This window comes from Morone saxatilis, unplaced genomic scaffold (assembly GCF_004916995.1).
Source record: "Morone saxatilis isolate NCDOM2014 unplaced genomic scaffold, NCSU_SB_2.0 Contig18, whole genome shotgun sequence".
Classification (NCBI taxonomy): Eukaryota; Metazoa; Chordata; class Actinopteri; family Moronidae; genus Morone; species Morone saxatilis.
The window spans coordinates 4,910,083-4,936,019 of NW_023339740.1; positions in this window are offsets into that span (position 1 = coordinate 4,910,083).

A 25,937-nucleotide genomic window follows, 5' to 3' on the forward strand; every position below is an offset into this window, starting at 1 on the left:
GTCCAGCAGTTAAATAAAGAGTATTTGCATGTCCATAAATTCTGACATTTTTTAGTGAGGAAGAAGGAGTAGATGTACATTGAAGAATTTTTAACTCTGTAATTTTTTGTGGAGATTTAAAAACATCTCATCTCCTCATGCCCCTCATTTCTTACACCCACCCTCCACTCATCCACACACACTTTACACCACTGATGCTTAACATTAACATATTTTCATAATGAGCTGTTATGTTTGGTTTAATAAATACATTTACACCTTCCATTAGCGTGTGACAAAGGCCCTGAGTCAGGTTTATAACAGGAACCATTTAATTTGGTAATTTAAGAGCTGTGACAAAGATGTGCAGAACTTTGCAAAAACAAACAATAACAGCAAATAAGGAGGGTAAAAGTAAACCACACTAGAATTAATGTTTAGATTAAAACAATGTGAATACAACAAAAATATGAACAAAAGTTTAACAAAGAAAACTGTGACATAGAAATGCAGCCTATAAACCTTTTAAATACATACCTACAATAGATTGTAAACTAATAACCATTAAATAATGAATGATTATAATGTATGATTAACATATCTTTATGTTCATGTATAGATACATTATCGCTAACACTAAAAATTTTTCAAAATGATCATTAGGTTGAATCAACACCTTTCTGAGGTCTCTAACTGCACTTTACAAGCTCCACAACTGTAGTATTCACTGAATGGCTGTTATATTGGACTGCATTACATTAACAAGTGTTCCTATTGTCAACCTGCCGCATATCAACACTGTTCACTCCTTTCATCATAATGCCAGCCCGTGTATTGTAGACTAATAGTCTCTGTAGGGACCTGTGATTTCAGCACCTCTGACAGCACAAGATCATTAAGAACTCTTTGCATCAGAGGAGCGGGCAGTAAAGGTCGGCTAGAAATCAATTTATCCAATAACCTCAGACCCACAGACAGGAATGGAGTGGATTTCCAACCTGGAAATGACGGGGTGGGAACCCTCTCACAATTTCCAGCCATGTTCGGAGGCTCACTTTCTGTCATGTCTGACTCACTGGCTCATTTTGAATTCATATCTGTTCGTTGTCAGACAACTGTGCTACCGAGTGACTGGGTTCAGGGTGAAAAATTAAAAAGATTTTGTGTTTAATGACAGAACGCAGGACATTGTGACATTTTTCTTATTTCCCATGGATATAATGTCTAGCTTGTACCTCTCTCTGCTCACATCCATCTCCTATACTCATATCTATGACTGATTGTCAGTGTCAGGAGACAGCTGTCGCTTGTGCTGTGGTCTGTGATAAGTTTTAGTGTGGACCTGAAACCTGTCCAGCCTTGTTTTCTCACCCCAGAGCTACTCTGGGGTGTTATTTATTTGGCTGTTAGTTATTGGTGTTTTCTGTTATTTTGACATCACCACTGTGAGTACAGTCCATACAGGGCTGTAGTCAGGACTTTAACACTTCTCTACATTGCCAGGAATAAACTTATGGTAGATAAATATTTGCTGGCCTACAAGCACTCAAATACAAATGTATGGAGTGTACAAATACCTTGCAATGATTTTGTATAACCTTGGGTTACGGTCTAATGCTAATGTTTTCTTACATCCAACAGCAACATCTTTCTCGCTTTGCACAATACCTGCTCATGGCAACTATAGTATGGTTAAGATAAGGAAAAATTGTGGTTATTACAAATACACTATGGTTATTTTATTATTGTATGGTCAGGGTTAGGCAACTAAAACACTTTAGGAAAATTGCAGCTTTGGTGACTTAAAAGGCAAACAAACATGAACAACATCCTGTGACGGAACACAACTCAACCTGTAGTGAATGAAAGTAGGATTTACTGCATGGCGACACCATGGCCTCCTTACAAATAAAGCACACTACTTCTTGCATCGGTACTATTGTTGCCATTAGACTTAAATTGTGAGGAATCAATGATAGCTACAGCACTGAATCCATGCCCTGACACAGTTTGAAGTTGAATATACTGTAGCCCAGGTGAAAAATGTTCCCTTGCAAATCTTTCCCAAAAACAAAAAGAACAGAGAACTTCCGATGGCTAACTGGTTTACATTTGCAGGACACCTGAGCACGGAGGGATCATAATGGGGCTAAAGGTAACAGAGTCACAGAATACTGAGTTCTGAGCCTTCTTCCTCTTCTGTACACAGTGGATTCATCTCCATCCAACTGGCACCACAAAGGGAAGACTAAGACCTCTCTGTTACATAAAGAAGGGAAATGAACAGATTGACTTGAATCCAAATAACCTGATTTAGGGTATCATAGTCGCACTGAATGGATTACGCAATGGCTTGACTGAGCAATAAGTGTAACAGGATATCTAGTTGTGAGGTGCTCCGTGTTATAGTGAGTGCTCTTATCAAATCAAATTAGATTTGGTGGAACATCTGCTTCCTTTTTTGCAAGCAGGAACTGCCTCATCTATGAGCGGTAAATGCAATACAGTAGCTTAAGGCCCAGCTCTCAGCTGACCCTGCAGAGGCCTAGGTTAAAAGCTGGAATGATGTAAGCTGATTCACTACGTTCTTATATTTTACAGATGGTACCATCTTAAGAACGTATGGCCCTGAAAACATATTTTCTCAATCTGCTTCTTACTTTGATGGAGCATTTATGAGGCAGACACAGTCTTGACTGAGTAAGGAAGCTCAGTGCTCTAAATAAAGAATGCTTTAGAAGGTTTTTGACAAAAAAAGTTATAATCCTTAAGATTTTCATGAAATCTCATGGTCTGCAATTTTCAGCAATAGACATTCAATTAATTTGAATTCTGTGATTATTTATAGTAATTTTTATTTGTTATTGGCAAAGTTCTGGTTTCAAATTGCCTTCACAAGAGATTCACAGGAACCAGGAAAACAGTCCAACATAACTTGATGTCATTTTTATCAGTCTTAGTTTACTGTTCCCTCTCTACAGCTGTATCAGAGCTGCATTAAGTTACTGCTAATGCAAACTGCTGCTGCTTCACATTAAAAGCATCCAACTGGTGAAACACGGGATGGCTTCAAGGTTAGGGCTAGCAATTGTTCATCAAAAATGTTCCTACAAGACAGGACAGCAGACACAAGGAGCCGCCACTGTGAGCTGTTGGATGAAGAGCTGCAGGTGACAGGCTTTTACCTCTAACTGCTCAGCAAGGTAACTTTACTGTGTACTGGTTTCCCTATAGGTTCCTGAGCACTGCTATCCAGTCAGTTTGTCTACGCAAATAACTCCAGGAGAACCAGGATTCTGTTTCTGAAGTTGACTTGAATCGTTCTTCTTTGTAAACTATTACAAACACAAAATGACATGTTGAAATTACAGATATAAAAAGGTAAGTGTGATAAAAGTAAAGGTGAGTATAAAATTAGTATAGGATATTAGTTTAAGTTAAGATTATTGTATCATTAACAATAAAATGAACAATTCACAATAAAGTCTAGAAATGTGCTCATCAGTACATTAATAATCAACCAATCCACTGACACACAGTGAGTCTAACAAGTCTCATAGCGGTGGATGCAGCAGGATGCTGTTATGCGGAAAACTACTCATGCTGTGCACAGCATGAAATCAGATCGCAGTTGCAATTATTATTGACTGACTTCTTTGCTTAATGCGAGTTTGTTTGGTTGCACTGTAAAGAGATACACCAACTGCTCCTCTGCTGTGTTTCTGACAAAGTGCTGCTCAAGGAGTATTATGCTATAGTATACGCTATTTAACTGCACCCAGGATCAGAATCGGGTTTATTGCCAAGTAAGTTTTTACACGTACAAGGAATTTGCCTTGGTGCGTTGGTGCATAAAAAGCACACAAAAATAAAGTACTTTTAAAAAATATAAATAAATAATAAAATCAAAGCATGGGCGTCGCTAAATCAGCCAGCTATAAATTTGTCAGGATTAGAGAAAAATTCGAAAGATTTGAGAACAGGTTTTCAGGGGCTGTAATATAAATTGCATTAAATCAAATTTCATATTTCTCATCATTGAGTTTATGCCATTATTAATATAAGCCTCTTAAAAAATGCTTATAAAGGAAGCTTTCACAGCTTATTATTTGCAAACCAATCTATTAAATAGTTTTGCATCCACATTATGGTTGGATGACAACCAGCACTTTTATATAGCATGCCATACCCTGTTTTTCTCTTCAGTATTCTCCTTCATAATATACTGCATGTTCAGACCTCATAATTTCTCAGGTGACATTTTGCTGGCCATATAAATATAATTACTGGAGGGAGGTAAACCCAAGATATAAAATCATGGCACCTCCCCAGCTAGACAGGGCAGGGCCTCATTACGTGCCAGCGAATGTGAAATTTCCAACGGAGACTGAGCGAGGGGAAAAGAATGAGCTGGTGCCGTCAACGTAGGCTCTGAAAACAGACCCTACGTTGTCAAAGGTGTCAAAGTTCACGGGCAGAGCATGAATGAATGCACCCCCCATCGCCCCGCTTCCGTCTTGTTTTTCCTGACGTGTTCCCCCATCTCTCTCTCCTTCTCTCTCCTTCTGTATTATGGAATATCACTGTGGGGCAGAAATCCCCTCTTTGACGTCTGCAGGGCTGCATAATGAGAATAAATGAGCTGGAAGTAAATATGCAGGCTGTGTGCTGTTTGCTGCTCTATACCAGTAAGCCCATAGGCTTTCATCAAAAATTAAGATGGATTGTGTCGCCAAAAGCCCATAACAATGCCACACAGTGTTTTATTTATCTAAGGCAGAATTCAAAAACCATTTCAAAGGATTTATCATGAACATACATTCACATTTGGAACATGTTGTTTATATGCTCTTATTCTTGTTGCTGATATTTATTTTAAGTGTATAAGATGGTGATGATCCAATAGGTTCAAGTGCCATTTCACACATACACAAATAAACAGCTAACATGTGTTTTTTATCACAATGGAGGAAGGGTATTGAACCTTGTGTGGCTGTGGAGCTCTAATGATGTGAATCACCCACTCCTTCAGTTGCTCCTCCCCCCAGGCTCTTGTAGCACAGTTGGTGGCTTCATTATATGTATTACAGGCCACACAGGCAAGTCATCAGTTTTTCCCAAGAAGGCAATGCAGAGAGGAACATATACAGTAAATGCAACACGCCGCACTCGACATATTGATGAATATCATCAGGAGCAAAGAGTTATGACATGGGTTGATGATGGGTTGCTCTGTCAGTCTGCTCCTAACACAAAATATATTCTCAGCTGTTCCCATAAAAATGAAAGCACAACAACGTAGCGCAGGCTAAAACTCACACGCCACATGCTGTAAACAAACAATAAGTTGTCAGTGTGGATTAAAGTGCCGCTTGTCAGCTCTGAAGCCACTGGAGAGAAAATCTCCCTCTTGAGAGAGTGTGTGTTATCAAATGTGTGTGTTATCAAATCTGTTACCAACAGTAATACATACAGTGCACTGAAAATATAACGATTGTTCAATCACATACGCACACCATGAAATCACACAAAAATGAGGGCTTTCAAAAGTTAATTAGGTTAAAGTAAAAGATAGTTCATGATCATTTATTTTCTCACCTATTTTGTAGGCCTGCTCTGGGTATAAAAACAACTGTAGCCTATAATTTGAGAATCAAAACATGTACTTAATCCATCATGACGCAGTACGCTTACCACCACTGAAAGCCTCTTTCACTGATGACATTTTGATATTTAACATCTGTAAAATTTAACGATGGCTGAATTCCATTTAGCACCTTAAGTTTCAGGGATAGCCATCGTTAATGTTATTGGTAACACCTGTGCTTTCCTAGTATGACAAGTCAAAATGTGTATTTAAAAAAAGGTCTGTTGGGCTACCCAACACACACACGCAGCTAAAGGAATAACTCACTGTTTATTTGCTTTCTTTCTGAGACTGAGATACAAAGGTCAATACCACTTTCATATCTGTGCAATAAGTGCAGAGCTTAAGTCAGGATAGAGTTAATCTCTATAAACAGCTATCTACATATGAATGCAGAATCTGTAGACAAGGGACCAAGATTTTGGTGTTGGAAGCATTCTGGTTTCTGTTTGTAGTCTGAGTAGTATTGACTAATAACATTTCAGAGGGGTTTGGCTGCATACATAATAATATATATGTATATTACATATGTAATAATGAGGTACTGAATCTAAACCATCAAACATAATGCCCTGATGTCTTCTGATATGTCTCAGAATACAGATGATACAGATGGGTTTGGCATATGCTCTTGCAAATACAGTTAATTTGTGAATCATTTAAAACCCTGTATGCATTAGATTGCTGTATGAAAGAGTGCTATTGCACATATAACGGAGTTCCTACAAGAACCATCATACAACCAGTAAAAGTTCTGACCAAAATGTTTTTATTTACAGTATGCTGCAGGCGATATTGCAGGAATACATCCTGGGAGTCCACACAGGAGAATCTTTGGCTGAGCACAGGCTGCATGATCATGGAGGGCAGCTGTGATTTGCTGCATGAAAGCTTTCTGCTCAGACTTCCAGTGGCTCGGTTCTTACCAATCCACCTGCAGCAAAGAGATCACAATAAAGCTAGAGCCTCTCCCACTTTCTACTACAAGAATGTGCGAGCAACATCTGTAGCTTCCCCGTGGCTCCTGTCGAGAAGCCCCTCCCAGCATCACACAGGAAGCGCCAGAGGCACAAACGTAGCGCTTCGATTCGTAATTAATATCAGCAGCAGGTTGGGAGAGGGCGTTTGCCTGTGGCAGATTGCTCTGTGTGTAGGCGCTCTCCCCTGAGACGACGCATTGCTCTGCTCGTAGAGCTTCATCATATGCCTTCGTGGAATACTCTTTATGAGAGCGACAAGGAGCATCTTCACACCCAGTAAAGGCTGGGAGATACCGTGGTGTCTGGGTGAAGGCAGGAGGGTGAGGGTGGTGGAGGGGGCTCACAGTATGAAAGCTGTTTCCATAGCAATCCAAATATTGCAGCTATGAAATTTGAGCTGAGATGGGAGACCGGTGCCAAACGGCCGTCAATCATTTAACAAAAGAGGAAATGGGGAATAAGCTTTCCCTCTCTTCCTACAGTAATATAACTGCCGGATCACTTGATAAAGACGGAGTGCTATCATTAGATGTGAGCATGTGTGTGTTTTTACGAGTGTGCCTGAGCGTGGTTGTCTGTTGCAGCTTAGTGGGGGTTTTTTTTACTACTGAGATGAGACAGTTGATTCGAGTTCAGTGCAGGATCCATACTCCAAATCTATTAGCAATTTTATCATCCTTTATATTGGAAAATAAGAGACAAATCATCACAGGAAGCTGCGCACTTCACAGGTGTGCATTAAACATTAACACCATTTAACCACCCAGCAAAGAGCTGAATTTCAGCCCAGATTTCACATGTGGAGCAGCTTATCTTCATGCACAAGACTCGAAAATGCAACTGACCATGCTGTGCTGTGAAAGAAATGAAGCGCCACAGCAAGAAACGACGGGCCCGAGTCACCGCTCCTCTCCTGCGAAAGAATTTACCATCAGATAATTAAATTTCTGTGTGGTTGGATGCAACACAATGACTGTGTGATCATGCAAATAATTGCCTTTCTGCTTGTACTTGGGCAGATAGGTCGACAGGCATGGCCATATCAGATCCCCGGGAACACAAGCGGGACACGCATTTACACACGGCGATGTTTGTATATTAATTCATTACTGTGTGAATGGATGCTGAGGATAAACAACATCATCAAGGGTTCTGATAAGGAAGATGTCATACAGCGGCGTTATTACAACAGGAAAACATCTCTCACGCTCTGACCGGCCCTGCAGGCTGTGTGTTCATTCCAAGATTAGATTTGAAGGTGTGAATGATGCACCGGTGTTACACTCGGATTTGTGGCTGCACACCGCTCTCAGGGGAGGTGCATAAGAAGGTAATAGAATTGGGCCCACGGGATAACAGGGGTGTTATTTTGTCTGTTTCAATTAAATGTCTTCGGAGGCCATCCGAGGGGGCGACTACATGTTTGGAAGAGGGGGCAAACGCTGCTCACAGGGGAGCGGTAGGGGTTGGTAATAACCAGCAGAGTGGCTTTAAAGGAGTCTACCAACAAATCAATAGCTTCAGATCCCAAACCCCATCTAATCAACACTCAAGCCCTGGAGCTAATTAAAAAGAAACAATGGAAATCGATAGAAATAATCCTTTACATTTGCTTCTGTGTCTTCACACTTTTCCTTTAATATCTGGAGCATTAGTCAGAGTGAAAATTCACACAATCTCTTATTATCTGCTAAGATAATAATAATGATTAAATTCTTATGGAACGTGTTTTCTATATTTATAATGTGTTTCCTCCTCCCCCATTATCACACCATCTATATGGTACATGAAGACATTAGCATTAATATTGCACATGATACACATGATATGAATTGAGTGTGACATTTGCAGCCATTGGCAAAATAAGTTTAGCAATTAGTTTGTTTCTCCGCCTTTTCTGGATTGTGACCTTATTTTAAGGTCCCAGAGTTCCCCAAGACCCAGACAGCTAAATGATTCCCATGCAAATTCAAGAGTGACATGTTCTGTATCCCATTACTAAGCATAGAGGGATTTCCATTTAAATATACTACATTTAAAAGTTTACTAGTCATGGGGAATACGCCACATGTAAAAGAAGATTTTGAATTTGTGTAGTCTTTTGACAAAAGTGTATTTGTTTTAGTCATATTTAGTCATTTGATTATTGATAGTTTTAGTCTGGTTTTAGTCAACAAAAACCTTTTATCTTAGTTTTCAGCAGTTTAAAGTAAGACTCATGTCACATTCTGAGGCTACAGCTGACGCCATCTTTGATGTCAACAGTTAACATGGTCACAAGTGTTGTTCTTCATCTGTTTACCAGTAATATTTCAATAACTGGTTTCATTCACTTAGATACTGTTCACTCAGTAGGTTTAGCTTGAGAGCTAACTAGCAGCTAACTCTAACGCAGTAGCTAACATGCTAGCCAGCATCTAGGAGAGAAGATTTAGATTTCTACATTAATCCTGCACTATTTTTTAAGCATGTAGGCTACACATGAAAGCTAGCCAAATGAAAGCAATGTTACCAGTAGCCACATTGGGCGCACTTGATAATTTAACACAATTGTTAGCTTACCGTTTTCCAAGCCGGTAACTGCTAACGTTAGCTAACATGTGTGGCAGACATAACAGTCCTGATATAGGCTACAGATAGCTATATTTGTTATGATATACATCCATATTACATTTTCTTTTTTTAATTCATACCAATTACTATATGGAAGTCCAATATTAGATTGTTGAATTACCCACCATCAGTGTTGGGCTAGTTACTCAAAAAAACATTATTACTTATTACTAATTACTCTTTTCAAAAGTAAATAGTTACACTACTAGATATATTACTTTTCCCAAAAAGTTCAAATTCAAATCCAGTTTTGTTTGTTAAATTGAAAGTTTCCAGCTGCTAAATGTATGGTTTCCATCTTTCAAACTAGTTTCCTCCACGATTACAAAAACAATCCAAGGATGTGATTGGATTGTTGGATTACATCAGTAGGGGGGTGCCAACCTATAAGTCTTTAAAAATCTCCTACAAACCCAGCTGTTTATATGTTTTGACCCTACACGGGGTCCCGACACCAGGGTTGAAAAACTGTGCATGACATACGATATGGATTTTTAAATGACAAGTTTACACTGATGTCAATGTCCAACATGGGCAGAGGAAGCCAAGCTTAGCGAACCAAAAACAAATCAAGAGTTTGTTTGCAGGAGCTGGTGTCTGCAGCATGTTCTCGTGCAATTTACACCATGTTCCTGCAAAGCTTACTTCCTGTGTCCCTCCAGCAGGACGAGACATTCTGGATCTTGTTACCCGTCTGATGTGGATACATGATCTGATCTATGGGGGGTCAGTGTGTCAGTGAGGGAGAGGGATTCACAGAGGCGCCGTCAGGAGGCCGGCAGCAGTGATTCAGGACTGGTTGATGTCACTTTGACAGAGAACAGAGAGGGCCATGTTGGTGTCAGCGGGGAGCCAGACACTCCGACAAGCCCTGCTCCTCCTCCCTCTCCCTCCACTGAAATCTCTCTTTTAATGGCCTTACCTCACAGCCTCTGCCTTCCACAATCCTGCCTTGTACATCTGAGTCATTAATACACATGCTCCTAACAGATATAATCTGTGTAATCATGTGCTGCGCTGATTAAACCTCATTATTCCTTTAATAACATTAGCGGCTAATAGTTTGGAATGAGTACAGAGTTGAAATGTAATCATCAATGCATTATTCAGAGAAGAAAAGAGAACACAGTGAATGGAGGCTTAAAAAAAAAAACTTTCCTCCTTTTCCTACGAGTATGAAAAGAGATGGCTGGTTTAGTTGCCATGGAGATATAGGCTACGTGGAATCCAGGAAGTCAATTAGCAATCTGGCCGCATCTCATTAAATGTTGTCTGGCAGCGGTGAGGGGTTGAGTTTGGGATTTATTTTTATCAGGGAGAATTACTCTTATAGGCATTCATGGTTGTCTTATCCTTGCGGTTTGATTCAATGAGCAGCAGCTAGTTAACAACCTGTGCATCTGTGACCCGTCACCAGTGTGAAGGTTTGACGACCCAGGGCTCCATTTAAAGGCTCTAATGCAGCCATTGTACATCTCAAATGGGGTATAATCTGGATAGACCACGTGTTAGTCTCCACTCCCTGTGCTGGAGCAAAAGGTGCTGGAGGCTAGGGACGGTCACAAAAGGCCCTGCTGATAAATCTGTCTGTGCAACAAAGTCCTCAAAAGACACACACACACACACACTCACACACACACTTAGCCTGGCGTGATTTGCATGAGCCTCCAAAAATACTCTGAAGAAGTTGCTTGCTTTTCGTTCTTGCAGCTCTTTTGTGTCTCTGAGGATCAAGGGTGGAGCATGAGCAATGAGCAACACCACCACCGAAGCAACCCCCAGACGCACCGATGAGCAGCGTCTGATATTGCAATGTGAATTCCAAACAGCATCACACCAGCACTAATGAAAAGCAATATGGATTCACCAAAGGCGGCGCAGAGCTTATCATGAGCACAGGAAGTATCATAGCGCATATCAAGTCACAAGTATACGGGAAAATGCTAATGCCCTCTCTGTCCATTATCACTGCTGTGACCGGTTTCATTGTAGGACCTGATGAATCCACCAGCAGAGCCCATTCATTCATTCATTCATTTACGTGCGGCTCCCGGCAGCAGCGAGGCTTCCTGTCATTGTGTCTGACAGGCAGATGACATCAGCATGCCCTCGGGCAGCTCTGGGGATGCGGCATCTCTTCCTCATCAAGCGAAATAAAGGAGGACTTTGATGGTATCATCTTAGAGTCACAGCCCCCCCACACTGTCACTGTCACACGACAGGAGACTTCCATTTCCCAGTAATCGAGTTTCTGTCTCGCCTCTTTGTGTTCAGATGAAGATCTGATGAAGTCCTCCCTCCACAAAACCTTGTCCCCCCTTCTCCGTATAGAATACCACCCCCCTAACCGTGTTTGTGTCTGCTTATTTCCCTCTTCAGTGCACATAATGAATATTTATTACAAAACTTGTATTGCAATGCTGGCTGTAATTGTTTTCCATGTAAATTTTGGATAACTAATTAAGAGCATGTTTATTTCATTTACCAATGGGTGGAGGTAACCTACATGTTTTGATTATATTATGTATAGATGCTTCTCATCATTCAGTCTGCCCTCTCACCCTTCAGCCAATCACATAACCCTTGCCTCTTAAACCAGGAAGATCAACAGCAGCTACCAGTTAGCACCTGTTAGCTCGAAAGCACCAGTAATGTATCTAGCTACTGCTGTAAAGAAACACAGCACAGGCGCTAACAAGGCTGCACATGCTACCTACCTAGCTGGCTGACTAGCTAGCCAGGGTTGTAGTTTTTCTTTAACTCAGTATCAAAGTGAAGGGACAGTGCAGCAGTGTTGGCTAGCTCATTTCGGTTTGAGTCTTTTTGCTGTTGTGTGTCTGAGGAACTTATTTCAATCCAAAATGTGGAGGAAGAAACTCTGAATTAACCAGCTGGCTGTTGACACTGTCTTTCCACTTTGATGCTGAGTAATAAATGAAGCTCATAACCCCAACTAGCTGGTTAGCTGGCTAGGTAGACAGCATGTGCAGCCTTGTTAAATGTCCAACTCAATCGCTTCACCCGCCCCATGCAAGCATGGAGGACAAACTACAGTCGCCGCAAAGTGCGTGAAAAACGCACGTTTGTTGCTGTTTGTGGCTGTTCAACATGGCAGCCTCCACGGTACATGCATCAGTGGACAAAATGTCTCATTCTAAGGTAACAAAAGCACAACGATTCTTATTTTCAGGTGATTATACACAAACAAAAACATAGCTATGGATATTCAATTTCTGCGAATAGATCCTCCTAAATGTTACACACTGGACCTTTAAACTAAATCAAGTGAGAGGTTTAATTACTGTGTACTGTGTGGTTGATTCATAATTACTTTGAGATTGTTCTTGGTAACTTCACTGTCATTAAAAGTGGAGTTATGTCAAACATGACATGAAATAAACACCACTGTGAAATAAAAACAAAAAATGAATTAATAACAAAATAATAATTTTGCAAATTGTTCATTTAGCTGTTTATATATTTTACACAATGTACTCATATGAATATTTATTACATTATGTCTTTGCTGGCAGTCATTCTGAAAACAGAAAAAAAAATCTATTTCCTTGCTCTTGTTAAATCTTTTTTGTGCTTTTTTTTTTTTTTTACTTCCACGTGCGCTCTTGTGTGTTGAATAGTTGATTGGCTGCTTTAACAAGTAGCAGGCTTTGATAAGTAGATTTGTATCCACCCTGTGTTAATAATTTGTGCCACACTGTGACCTTGCATCAGTGGTAAGATCAGTGATGTGCTTAGGGATTAATGTTTAGCAGTCTACTTTGTCAAACATCATCGTAATCCTTTAGAAGATAATAGGAATTTGAAGGTGAACTGTAGAGAAAAGATAACCTCAGATGTCTCCTCAGTGGTCAGCGACTGACATAAATTGATTCATGGACTAAGAGCTACTAAAACCATCAAACATTGCTGCAGACCCTCTTTTTCCCCCAACAGAAGCCTGCAACTAAAAGTTGTGTTCTGCTTCCCTCTGTTGGTCGTATGAAGAATTACAACATTTAAACAAAAATTATTTTCCTTTCATTTTTGTTGTCTCAGTCGCCCTCCTCTGGCTGTATTTGTTCCTACACAGTTGAAACCAGTCCTCTTGAAAATCCAGCACCCTCAAATCCTCACACCCCACCACTGGATTTAATTACATATGTACTCAGAGTGCAGAGCTGACTTTTTAACATCAAGATCTCACCATGTAAATTATATCAACCAGTGTCAATCCTGTCAAATCCTTGAAAATGATCAAGTATCATAATTTAACACCTGTTCACAGAGGGGTAGAGGGTACTCTCACCATCAAAAAAAAGTGATGTTTTTAATTCAATATTCTTTTCAAGCTCCTCTTGACTTTGAGATCCCCTTGCCACTGGGGTATCCCATTATTTCCCCCACCATTTTCTCTTGAATATATAATTAAAGTCCTCTTTTTTTTTTTACTGTGTCAGCAGGGGGTCAACAGCCTAGTGATTTAACACTGGGGAGATGAATCCAAGAGCCACACATATTTATGCCCTTGAGCAAGGTTCTTGTCCTTAATTGCCCCAGTAAAAATACCGTTGTTCCAATGTGCTCCGGCATGTATAAAACACATCATATTTCTTAAAGAGTTATGGGCTGGGATTCTTATTAATGAACTCCAGCAGCAGTATCATCCTACTTTATGGTAGCAATAACATAAAGAAGTCTATTTTTCCCAGCGCAGCCGTATGCAAAGTAGGGCTGGTCAGTGATTACTTGTAATTCATCCTGTTATATATAAACTTCTGGCACACAGTTCAGTCCAGAGGGAGAAATGGAGCATAAAAAGCATACAGTACTCAATATGACTGTTTGGATTCCTTTAAGAGGAAAAAATTGCATTTAACATTCTTCCCCCGAGGTGCTGGAGTAACACTGTCTGAAGCTGAGCTGAGCCGGCGATACAGACACGTATGTAAATCTACTCCTCCTCAACACTTCTGCTGAATCCCATGGAGAAGATCTATGAACTCCACTCTCACCCACAGCAACTTCACACCAGCACTGCCTCCTGCCATGTGTCAGTGCCAGTCTAATCTCACACCCCACACCATCTGCCGCCAGCCCCCCAATTTGGCACTGGTCGCTCTGCGGGGAGCGACCAAACATGCAATTCATGCCTCTGCACATATTGACCACTTTCACTGATGCTGACTGGAGCATGCAGGTTATCAACCAAGACACAGACAGCACTTCCTACAATAAAACCACCAGACTATAACATTTAAAGCTATTATGGCTATCATGAGTTAATGAGTTAAGCGGCCACAGCATAAATGTTTTGACCACAGAGGTTTTATATTATTTTTGGTACAGCCTGTATGACCTGATATGTGATTTGTAATGCTTGCCTTTTTTCTGCAGCTTTAGCAGATCCTTTGCTCTGTTTCTCTATTTGTAGTTGTGCCACTTTAAAACCATGATACACACTGGCCTCCACTAACGGCCCTAGAGACTGTGTTGCTCTTAACACCAAAGTGGTCTGAACAGACCAACAGACAGTGCTGTCCTCACTCTTGCACTGTGTTTGTGAACCATCAACCACTTGCTTGAAGCATTGTACTTTTAGTGTCAACGCTTTAGTGTTACTCCTGCATGCAATTCATTGTGTATGCTATTAGATAGTTTTAAACCAAAATGTTTTAAATTCACTGTGTTAAAGCTGCAAGTAAGTCATTTTTATCAAAATACCTTTTTTGTCATTTTTTCTGTAACTTTCATAACTATATCCTGACAGTAGACAGGTAATGTGTGAAAAAATCAGCTTCCTCTGGCTCCTCCTAGTGCTCCTAATGGCATTTGTAAGAATTCACCGGGCCTGAACAAAAACAACTAATCAGAGCCAAGGAACATAGTTGATAGTTGAGTCTCATTCCTAGATCGTCAAATACAGACATTTTCTCAACAATTAACTATCTTTAAGCCTCAAACCCAAAGTGTCTGTCTATCTTTCTCGGCTCTGATTGGTTGTTTTCGTTCAGGCCAGGTAAATTCTTGCTTATGCCATCAGAAAATCCTGTTCCTCTGGCTCCATTATTTTTGTTTACGCTGTTGAAGTTAAACTAAGTAAGTAGAGGTTATGGCACTGAACACCAATGAGAAAAAAAAGGGTTTCGAGTAATTTTATTTTTAATAATAATAATAATAATAATAATAATAATAATAATACATGTTATTTATAGAGCTCCTAATAATGGATACAAAAATAAATAATAATAATTCAAAACTAATTATCATTCACATTTTTGCCAAAATATGGCACAACTTCTGTTTATTGTGTGCATGGTTAGTTGTTGGCAGCAATAACCAACAGGCTACCCTGGTAGCAAAGTTGCTCATTTACACATCCAGCAGTCACTGACTAACTGTTGTTAATCATTATTTTGGAATTGTGTTTCTGGCAACCTAATAGTCCAATATTTACTGTCTTTCAACTCAGTCTCTACCAACTCCTGAGGGAAATATCAGGCTCTTTAGCAGCTGAATGCCTCACTATGTTCACTGGTAGTTGGTCTCTAACTATGTCTGTCAGTTTACAGCCCTCTCTGAAAACAGTGGTGGCTGAAAATGACGCCATGAGAGTGAGAGTGAGAGTGAGAGTGAACCAAAACAGTAATGGACAGCCGCAGTAGTGTGGAGGGACAGCTGAACAATGGGCTGAAACTCACTGTAAAGCTCTGTAAAGCTGAGGGAAGCTGCAGATTCAACGCTATAAGCGACCCTTCACACTGGTTTCGCATGTTGTTTCATACATCCCTATTATAAAAAATATTAATTATACCAGCTTCAAGTAAAGTATGAAAGCTATATTAAAAGCAATGTTTTTTATTCAAGCATTAATCTTCCATACAGACTTATCTATGACCCATAAGGAATGAGTGGTCTTAATGTGTATGATATATATAATATACACGCTCAGAGGGGAACACTGGAAGACCCTTTATTATGTAACTTCCTGCATTATTATAATTTGTGACATATTCAGTGAGCTACTTTTATACTGCTGTGTTTTACATTGCACGCAAGAGATCAATTGTAAGTATGGTAAGGTATTCTTCCTTGGATTTTCCATTGGTGCAGTTTGAGATGGTGTTGGTGGTGCTTATTGCAAATGAACTACTGCTTCTACTGCAGGGAACATAAAAACATATTATCTTATGGTCCCAGTGGACTCTTCCCTGGAAAGACACTAGCTATAAAAAAAAGTGAATATAAAACTTTTCATCAGCTGGGTTGAATCCCAATTGTGGTAAATCAGTTTTTAATTGTGAACAGAAAACTAGACATGTACTGTTTTCTGGCTTTATGAGATTGACTTAACAAACTTGTGCGCCTAGGCCATGTGAGAATGAGAGCATCTGTTCATTTGGACTAATTGAAAACAGCTTGTTTGGCTGCAAGGTTATTTGTAAAATCTGTACAGTCAGTAGTGACTGGCAGCTAAAATTGTTGCGCTGTAACCACATACTTCAAATTATTTGAAAAATTGAATTAGTTGTTGCCCAGTTGGTGCTAAGAAATTGTGCTTTTATATAGTGGATAAGATTAATTGCATCATTACAAAGGAAGCTACAGTACATTATTAATAATAATTGTACTTACAAATAGTAATAATTATGAATATATTTTTTAACTCAAATCTATACATTTAGCATGCAGTAAGAATGTGTCCTTTATTTCTCCTGGAACAAATGCATTGGAATTTAATAAAATACAGTGGTCTTGCTCCCAGTGTTAAGCACACACACAGCTAGGAGGCTGTAGGCTGTAGGATGTGGTCTGTGATGAAAAACAGCTCAGCCAGCCTTGTAAAAAAATGTGTCTTGAACAACATGTGTCCATAATCTGCACGTGCACAAACGCTGCTGCTGCTGCTGGTGCTGCTGCTGGTGCTGCAAATATTTAATTACCGCACTGGAGCACATTCGCCACCCTACTTTAGCCTTGCTAACAAGGCCAGCAGAGTTCCCAATTATTACAGCCGTCAAGACCACTTCTCAAGGGCTACAATCTTTCAAAAAAATGCAAAAGTGAGCAGCAGAAGACCTTATTTGATTAATCGGTGCAGCCAGTGTAAAGTGTGTGGCAGGCCCAGAGGGAGCAGGGCAGTGGGTAGGGAGCAAGCACCCCCGACTGGCTGGAGAGGCACTGGGGAAGGCTGTTGACAGTCACCAACCTCATTAGAGGGCTAGTCAGAGGCGGCTTGTTGCAGTGCAGTCTGCTGGAATGTGTCTCCGCCGAAACACTGGAAGGGCTCTGAAGCCTGCTGGTGCGTTGTAGCCATGTCAGGCCAAGAGCAGAGCCAAAGACTGTTTGTACCCCTGCACTGTTTTGACATTAATTATCCTCCCACAGCCAGCAGGCTGGAGCTCATAGCCAGCTATTGAGAACTTGCTCTGTAGTGGTGTCTTTTTCCGATGTTAGCCTTAAATGTTCCTTGGAACTATTTTTGTATAGAAGCTACGTTAGCATTTTTGTCTTTGTATATGTGGAATTTTTGTTTTCCTATTTCCCTCACATGACATGCCCTATCTTTGGGTTGCAGAATTGTATATGTCAAATTGTGTCTACAGTATGTAATATGACAGCAACCTCACCAGCCAAGTGCTGAATTTGCTAGTATGCATCGAGCAGTGATGCAATGCAAATTGAGACAACCCTTTAAGAAAAGTGAATGTGTCTGAACAAAGCAGACATTAGCAGCTGTACTCTGGAACGCTGGCCTGGCTCCAGTGTCCCAGAACTGGGTTGAGACTCTGCACCACCAGTGACATCCTACAGCTCAGGTAATGTGAGATAAAACTGACAGAGCAATAACATTTCTACCCTCCCTAAACGGCTGCGATGGGAGCGAGGTATATCCAGAGGAGCAGACGGGGTGGTGAAAGCGGCACTTGGGTACTTATTTATCGCAGACTTCAATAAAATGGGTTGAAATCAGCCATGTCTACCTCATATCCTCGGTTTAACTGCAGCAAAACAAATTAATGCAGCTTTACCTGAGAGGAGGCACATCACCAGTGAATAACCTGTTGCAGGATAAAAGTACTGTAAAACGAAGGGACCCAGGCGTTTATTCTTCTTCTTTTTTTTTTGAGTGAAAAATAGTGTTGTGATGCTCCCAGATTGCAAGAGTGAATACAACAATGCTTCAGCGCTCCCTGGAGAGAGAAACATTACACTATTTACAGCCCTGCTCTGTCCCAAGAAGCAGCTTGAAAAACAACCTGTGTCACTCGCCGATGGGATCTGGGGCCAAAGTGATTGCAATGCAAGGCGCAATTATCAGAGAGGGGCGACATGCAGAGGCAGCGTGGCAATACAGCAAACTGCTCTCCACAGCCTCCACACTGCTGCATGAACAGCACAGTATCATAACAGTGATGTAGAGGTGTATAAAAACAATGAACTCCAGTTGGTATTGTAACATGAACAAATATATAATATCCAAAAATAGAACAAATATTTACCATAATGAAACATTATATGCACCACAACATGCAAAATAATGATTTTTGTGTTTTTCATGAGGGAATACGCTACATTAATAAAATAAACGAGATATTTTAGATCTCTATGCAGTCTATAAATAGTAACATATTTAAGAGAAAATAGGTTATTATATCAGTCAAGATCCTCAGACACACACACACACACACACACACACACACACACACGTACAGTATGGGGCTTAGTACTTTAATATTTTCTTCATCATGTTTCATGTGATTAAATTACGTTATTATTCTTTGTACTGTTGTGTTAAAGCTGTGGACAGCTACATTTGCAATGCATTAATGCAGCTGCACTACTCAATATCTTTTTATGTCAGCAATGGATTTAATTAATGCGGAACATGAAAGGGGTCACTGATGGTAACAAACCCAAAGAGAATATTATGCAACTGTGCAGTCCCCTTTAGCTCTTTATTTATGTTGTATTTGCCTTTTTTAGCTTATTGTTTTGGTTCCGGCCACACCACTCTCATCAACCTCCTTTCCAGCTGAAGCAGGTACCTGTTTGAAACAAAAAAGCTACGATAAACTGTCCACTACTGGCTCAGCAACAAGCGGAAGACAAAGTTAGCAACTAGCTGGTGAGCATTAGATCATTGAGCAGCTAAAGAGCCAGATATTTTTCAACTGAGTTGTTTAAGATCAGAGCTAAAAGGAGAGTGAATATTAGACATACTTTTGCCCAGAGGCCAGAAACATGACTCTGAATGAAGGCAACTCTTGCTCCTTATGTTGCCTACTGTATGTGTAAATAGGCAGCTGTTTGCTATGTGTTATAATACTCCATAACTATTTAAAGTGACAGTATGTGACATGTTGTGTTTATAGCTTGGTCCACTGCCTCCAATCCAGAATCAATTTATGTAATGTATCCAGTGAGTTACCTGTGAAGCACGTATTGGCCAGTACTTTATAGTGGAAGTCACACCTCTGTTTAACGGGAGAGGAAATTAGTATGGGCTACATCTAGGCTGAATTAAACGTGTGCATTCTATTAAACTTGCACCACTGCTTTGTGCTAATTTGATAGAACAATTATTTGGGAATATGCTTCACTAATAACAACTGACATGATCAGAGCGCTAACACTGGCCCTGCTTTAACATTTACTTTTAGGTCCTTCATTTGATATTTGTGGTTATAGTGCATATCTTGTAACTAATGTGTTCAATTTACCAAACAGATCGTATTCCACCACAGGAAAACTGTACACACTGAACATGAGTAGGAGGAATAGGGGTTAATAGGGGTCCAACAGCTCATTTTTTCCCCAGGGCCCTCTGGCAGCTTAATCAGGCCATGGTATACATCAGCCCTTTAAATGAAGAATACATATACAGAGAACATCACCAAGCTATATGAACAAATCAATTCAAGAACAACACTATGCAAAGAAAATCGAATTGCACCCTCACCATCACCATATTAGTCACATATTCCACTTTTTCATGTTACCTTCAAAGCAATCAACACTCAAACTCCTGCTGCACTTCCCCTTCATGGCGACAGTGAAAGGACATGTTATGTGGCTGCTGATTACAGCCGAGTATTTTCATCACCCCGAAAATAATTCTAAAAGTCATACTTGACTGTTACCGTATGTCTGTGCCATTGGATGTTATCAGATTCAGTGCAATACAGATTTATCTTTTATTTCCAGTGGATGTGTGCTCTTGATGTGCTGCTGGACAGTCTCTCCCTGTCCAGCTCCCCCTTTACCTTGCCGTGTTTCGCCGGTCCAGGAAACACAAAGAGAATAGACAAAAATGTGGGGGCTCCTGGAGACTTCATGTTTGAAGCAGGTATTCCAGCTATAGCTGTCAAAACCTAAGTCTGGAGTGTGAAAGTGCATCTACGTCATTGCACTGCAGTACAGTGAACAAAGAGACTGAGGCATGAGACTGTACTGTACATCCTTGACCCAACCAAGGATATTCCTCACGAGTAATATCAGCATCCCGGATAGCCACGTGCCCTTGCAAACAGCAATACAATCATCATTACTATCTATTATTACTAAACCACAAACCAAGCTCCATAACGTACATGAGCACACATACATTGTACCACAGTGTACCCACATTGAAGTGCAAAAATATGCACCTCAAGGAAACTATAAAAGTACAATATCCAAACAGAGTATCACTAGACAGCCGTTCCCTTTTGCAGCAGCACTCAACGTTCTTCAGACGTTGCTCGCACAGTAACTGATCATGGCTGCGTGCACATATCAATGTGTCAAGCCCTTTGTCCTTGAGTTGCACCCTGGAACTAATTTGCAGCTGGCGAGGAGCGTGCAACGGGAGCCGCAAACGCACCAATTAAACTGACATTCAGCTTTCTGCGTACTTGTCTTTCAAAACACACAAGGGCTAGTGCTCCGAAGCCCAAATGAGAGGAAGTTCACGAGTGAAATCCCTCGATCCCTGAGAGAGAGTAGAGGCAATAATTACTGGCCAACACATTTGATTTATTGTCGTGCTAGATCCCACTGGCATGGTTATAAAATACTCCCAAGGCCTGCATGAGTGTCATGCAAAGAAGCATTATCATCCCACATACATGCTTTGGAGGTACAGTTTATTTCTGGCTTGCTATTACAACATGAATATTTAATCTTGCTTTGGCTTTACCAAAACTTGATGAAGTCTGGTGGGTTTAAAAAGAATATTTCAATGAACTAAAAGGATCGCCCATGCAAATTTAACTCCACCTCTCGTGATCTGAGTTTTAAATGAACACGGAAGAGAAGGGCACATTTTGAGACAGACAGATGGACGACATTATTGGTGCACATAGAAGGAAAAAAATTGAAGACAAACCTGATATCCCTCTGAAACCTGTGATTGAGTCCCTTCTTGGCATATGCCGATGGCTGAGCCACTCACAAGCTTTAAATATCAGCCAGTCAATACGACGTCGAAATTATGAAATAAAACGGAAACAGAATATGTATTAACGCGGAGAAGTACAGCAATGTCATTTTGAAAATATGATACAGACTGCCTGACTCAGTCAAATTTGAGATCACTATAAAAATCCTTTTACCGCAGATCAATCCTGAGCCATAAGGTCAGATCACATCTCTTCAAGAGCTCAACACAAACCTCTTGGAGGCTCAGTGCCTCCTTGACAAAACTTAAATACTACAACATACAGTATTTCCACTAATAACTTGCACAATGCACAGCGTACACACCATCACTAAGTGGCATTTAGAAAACGGAAATTTGCAGAAACATGTGGTTTATGAGGGTTAACAGGCTCTAATGGGTAATGCATACTGTAATCATGTAAAGGTTATAACAGACAGTCATTATCCATCATACATCCTCTCTGTTCCAGCGGTGCGGCAGCCGCAGCTGCTTACCTTTTAGTTCATGATCGGGGAGTAATTACTTGAATATTTAATGTAAATGACACAGTAAATTAGGTTTACAAGTTTTACACCCAGAATAAAAGCTCAGGGTCTCTGTCACCTACCAATATGTATTACACCGGATTACCGAGAAGCAGTGCACTTTTGAATAAAGGAATGTGAACCGACTAACTTGCATATTTTAAATGTGAAAGCACTTAATGAGAAGTCCGTCATATAATATATTATCTAGCATGTTTAATAAAAACAGAACACCTCTCCTGTCTTAATTAGTTTTGTCTTACAATTAATTACATGTGTGCACTAAGTTTAATTTTAGCTTATGATCATGCTGTAAACTGCTGCAGTTTCTCTGCCCTTTCTCTTATTATAATAAAAATGTCTTAGTTATGACAAGATCTCATTCAAGACTGGTTGGTTATTTCTGTACGTACGAACTAATATATGGCTGAAAGTAAAAATGGCCATAATGACTTTTTCTGTTTTCTTTGTATTTTCTTTTTTGTGTCAGTGGCAATAGATATTGCCGTGGTTTGTGTCACAGTAGCTAATGGCCTCTTTGCTCATATTGTTAGCATAAAAGTACCTACTGTGAACTGAGAATATTCTTCTCTTCTTCTACCTCTCATCTATTTGTATTGTAATTGCACTTTAAAATGAATTGACCCCGCCTGAAGCCAAATTATTCCGAGGTTTTAGACTCAAATTCATGAATGTACAGAGGAAAGAATAAAAGGAAATGGTTCTGGAAAAATGAGTGGAATTCCTGATTAGTTTTGAGATCAGTCAGAGGCTGAGCTGTCCCTCGTACACACAGTTGGTACTGTTTTGCCAGGCAAGGTTGCTACAGCTAATGTTGGTTCATTTTAGTCACACCATGGATGTATAAAGAGAACTGGATACAGTGTTGAAGGCGGCGTTCTGTTCATTTCTATGAAAGCTGCTCACTGGGGCAGGATCCCAAAAAGCACCTTCCCGCTGCAAAGAAAACACTCGAGACTTCTGCTGGCTAACTTCCGGTTTAGCCCTCTGTTAACTTGAATGAGGATAAATAATTTGTGTGAATCTTCTAGACTTTAAAAATGTTATTACCAAATAGATTACATTTTTTTTATAGCCGCTGCTGTAATTACACAGTTTGGCCACTATGAAAAATTGGCTTCAAAGCACGGCGCTCTTCCTGGGAGCTTGGGTCTCACACACAGTTAGCAGGGTAGCTAACCAGCTAGCACAAACTACAAAAACACTCCAGTGGTTAAAGTCGCTCTTGTGTTCAGTATGTCTACGCTAACATTTTGTGTACCATATTTAGCAATTTCCCAAAAAAGTTAGTTTAAAATCCTTTGTCCAGATGCAAAAATGAAAATAACAATAGCCTATGTAAAACTTCCCATGTTGAAAATTAACTTTATATTTACAAAGCCTTCAAATTATAACTTTATTAAGTTACATAAAATTCTCCATTACAAGGATAACTCTCTGATGGCCACATGGTACAAACCTTTTTATTGTTAAAGCTACATAGTAAACATATATCGAAAAACTATCAAAAGTTTGCATGTCATTTTAACAAGAAAAGTTTCTTTTTATGATGAAATACTATGATTTGTCTCAATAATGAGAAAAATATGTCATTATAACATGAAAGGACTGTACCTTGTTATGATGGGAAAAAAGATATAACAAGATATTTTTTTGTTGAGGAGAAGTCTTCTGTGACAATATCTTCCTGAGGAAATGTCAAGGATTAAAAGGGAGTGTGATCGCTGTGCCTTTTCCTTCCTTATGCTACCCACACAAACAACAAACACCCCAAAGTTATGGCATATTCTGTGTACGCTTCCAGAGTTTCAAACTTATGGTTTTGTGGTCACCTCAAGGGCTTGAGCCATTCCTCGCTAACAAGGCAGCGATACCCACAGTGCAGCAATAAGCGCTTGTTGCAAGGCAAAAAGCTTGAAGCTCTCCACTGATTTGAATTCATTCAGCTCTACAATATAATTCAGCTTTCATGGTGACTTAAGGTATTGAAGCATGTTCAGACAGCGCTCATGTGAGGTTTTTCTAACAATATGGGATTTTTGTTTTGGAGTTTCACAGCAGGCTGTTGTCTTTTTTCTTTAAAATCTCAGCTTCATGTTACAGATGACAAATTTCCTGGCACCTGTTTCCTTTTGTGCTATCTCAGGTTTACAGAGAATAATAACAGCTGTCATCATTTAGAGCAGAGCCATTTCAGCAGAGCAACGTCACATCTCGAGACAGTGAATGTCCTTGATTGAGTGAGACTAGAGAGATACGGTGATGCATCGGTTCAGCATGTTCAGTTGTAGAAAATTAATGGGCAATACAAACTTTTGTATTACATTGTCTGGAATCTCCGAGATTAATCACATTTCACGTAAATTAATGGTATTATATTATCAAGCCTTCATTATCCTTTACTTTTATTACCAACACCAAATGGAAGGTGTCCTTACTGCAGACCATCACCATCCCTTTCACACTATGTGTCTATTGTGCAGTTCCTTTCAGTGTGGCTGCCTTTAGTGCTCTCCAGCCTGATAAAATCTAGATGACATCTTAATAAAGGCTAGATGACCTTTCTCTCGCAGCATGGAATGTATCATCCACACACCTGACCGTCTGGTGGAGGACCATACAGTTTGTCTGTATTATTATGATGATGCTTTATTTGATGAAAACAAAGGATCCATGCAAATGTATCGGCCTATTTCAACACAAGGGCACAACTCAACCCTGCGGGTGTTTTGCGCTTGATACAATAAATGTAATGGCATACAGCCTGTGTATATGCAAACTATGAAAATAACATTACTGTGTATGTTTTATAAGCACTTATAGTATTGTAGCACTGTAGTACTGCGCATCTGCCGGGGTTGAAGTAGAAGCAGTCTACTTTCCTGAGAGAGTGTTACGTCTAATACCACAGGAAGGGGCTTGATAATGAACAAAACCTGACTTTCTGACATTTAAATTTAGAATTATTTTAGTTCAGAAGTGTTTCTAAAACTGTATGAAACCTTATACTGTATGTAAAACTGTTTGAAACAGTATACTCTATCTAAAACTGTATGAAACCTTGTACTGTATCAATACTGTATCAGCTTGCCCAGACTGTGCAAGATTTAAAGTAAGAACATAAAATAAAGTGTAAAAATTGTACAATGCCAATAATCTTGACAAATAGGCCTTCTTTCTATCTATAAATATGAAGCCAACACAACATTAAACTAAATATGTGGGCTGTCAAAATATATATAATTATATATGCAAATGTTGTCAATATTAGTGATTGAATAAGCATAACTGTAAACACAACATGAAGCCAGGGTTCATAATGACCACTGAATTATTGCTACCTACTTCAAGCAGAAGTATGTATTTTTTCAAACAAACTAACCTACACATCAGTTTTAACATGATTATATTATGACCTTTTCTTGTGTTTGTGTGTTTTGAGTTTGTTCATTTTAGCTATCCAGTGTTGTTTGCATTACACCCTGACTTTCTCAAATCTCTATTAAACCTGAGCAATAAAGATTGTGAAGTTTATTGTTTAACATTAGCTTGCAGCTGTTTTATTGGTTTCACCTTAGCAAGTACAAATGATGTGATAACACAAGCTTGATGAAACATAGTGTGTTTCTTACTGTGCAACAATGTTGTTGTATAACAAGAAATATAAATATGTTTTGATTGATTTAAAAAAGAAATTCTCTTTTCTTTTTTCTCTCATTGTATATTTCTCTTCATTTCACTTTTATTTTATC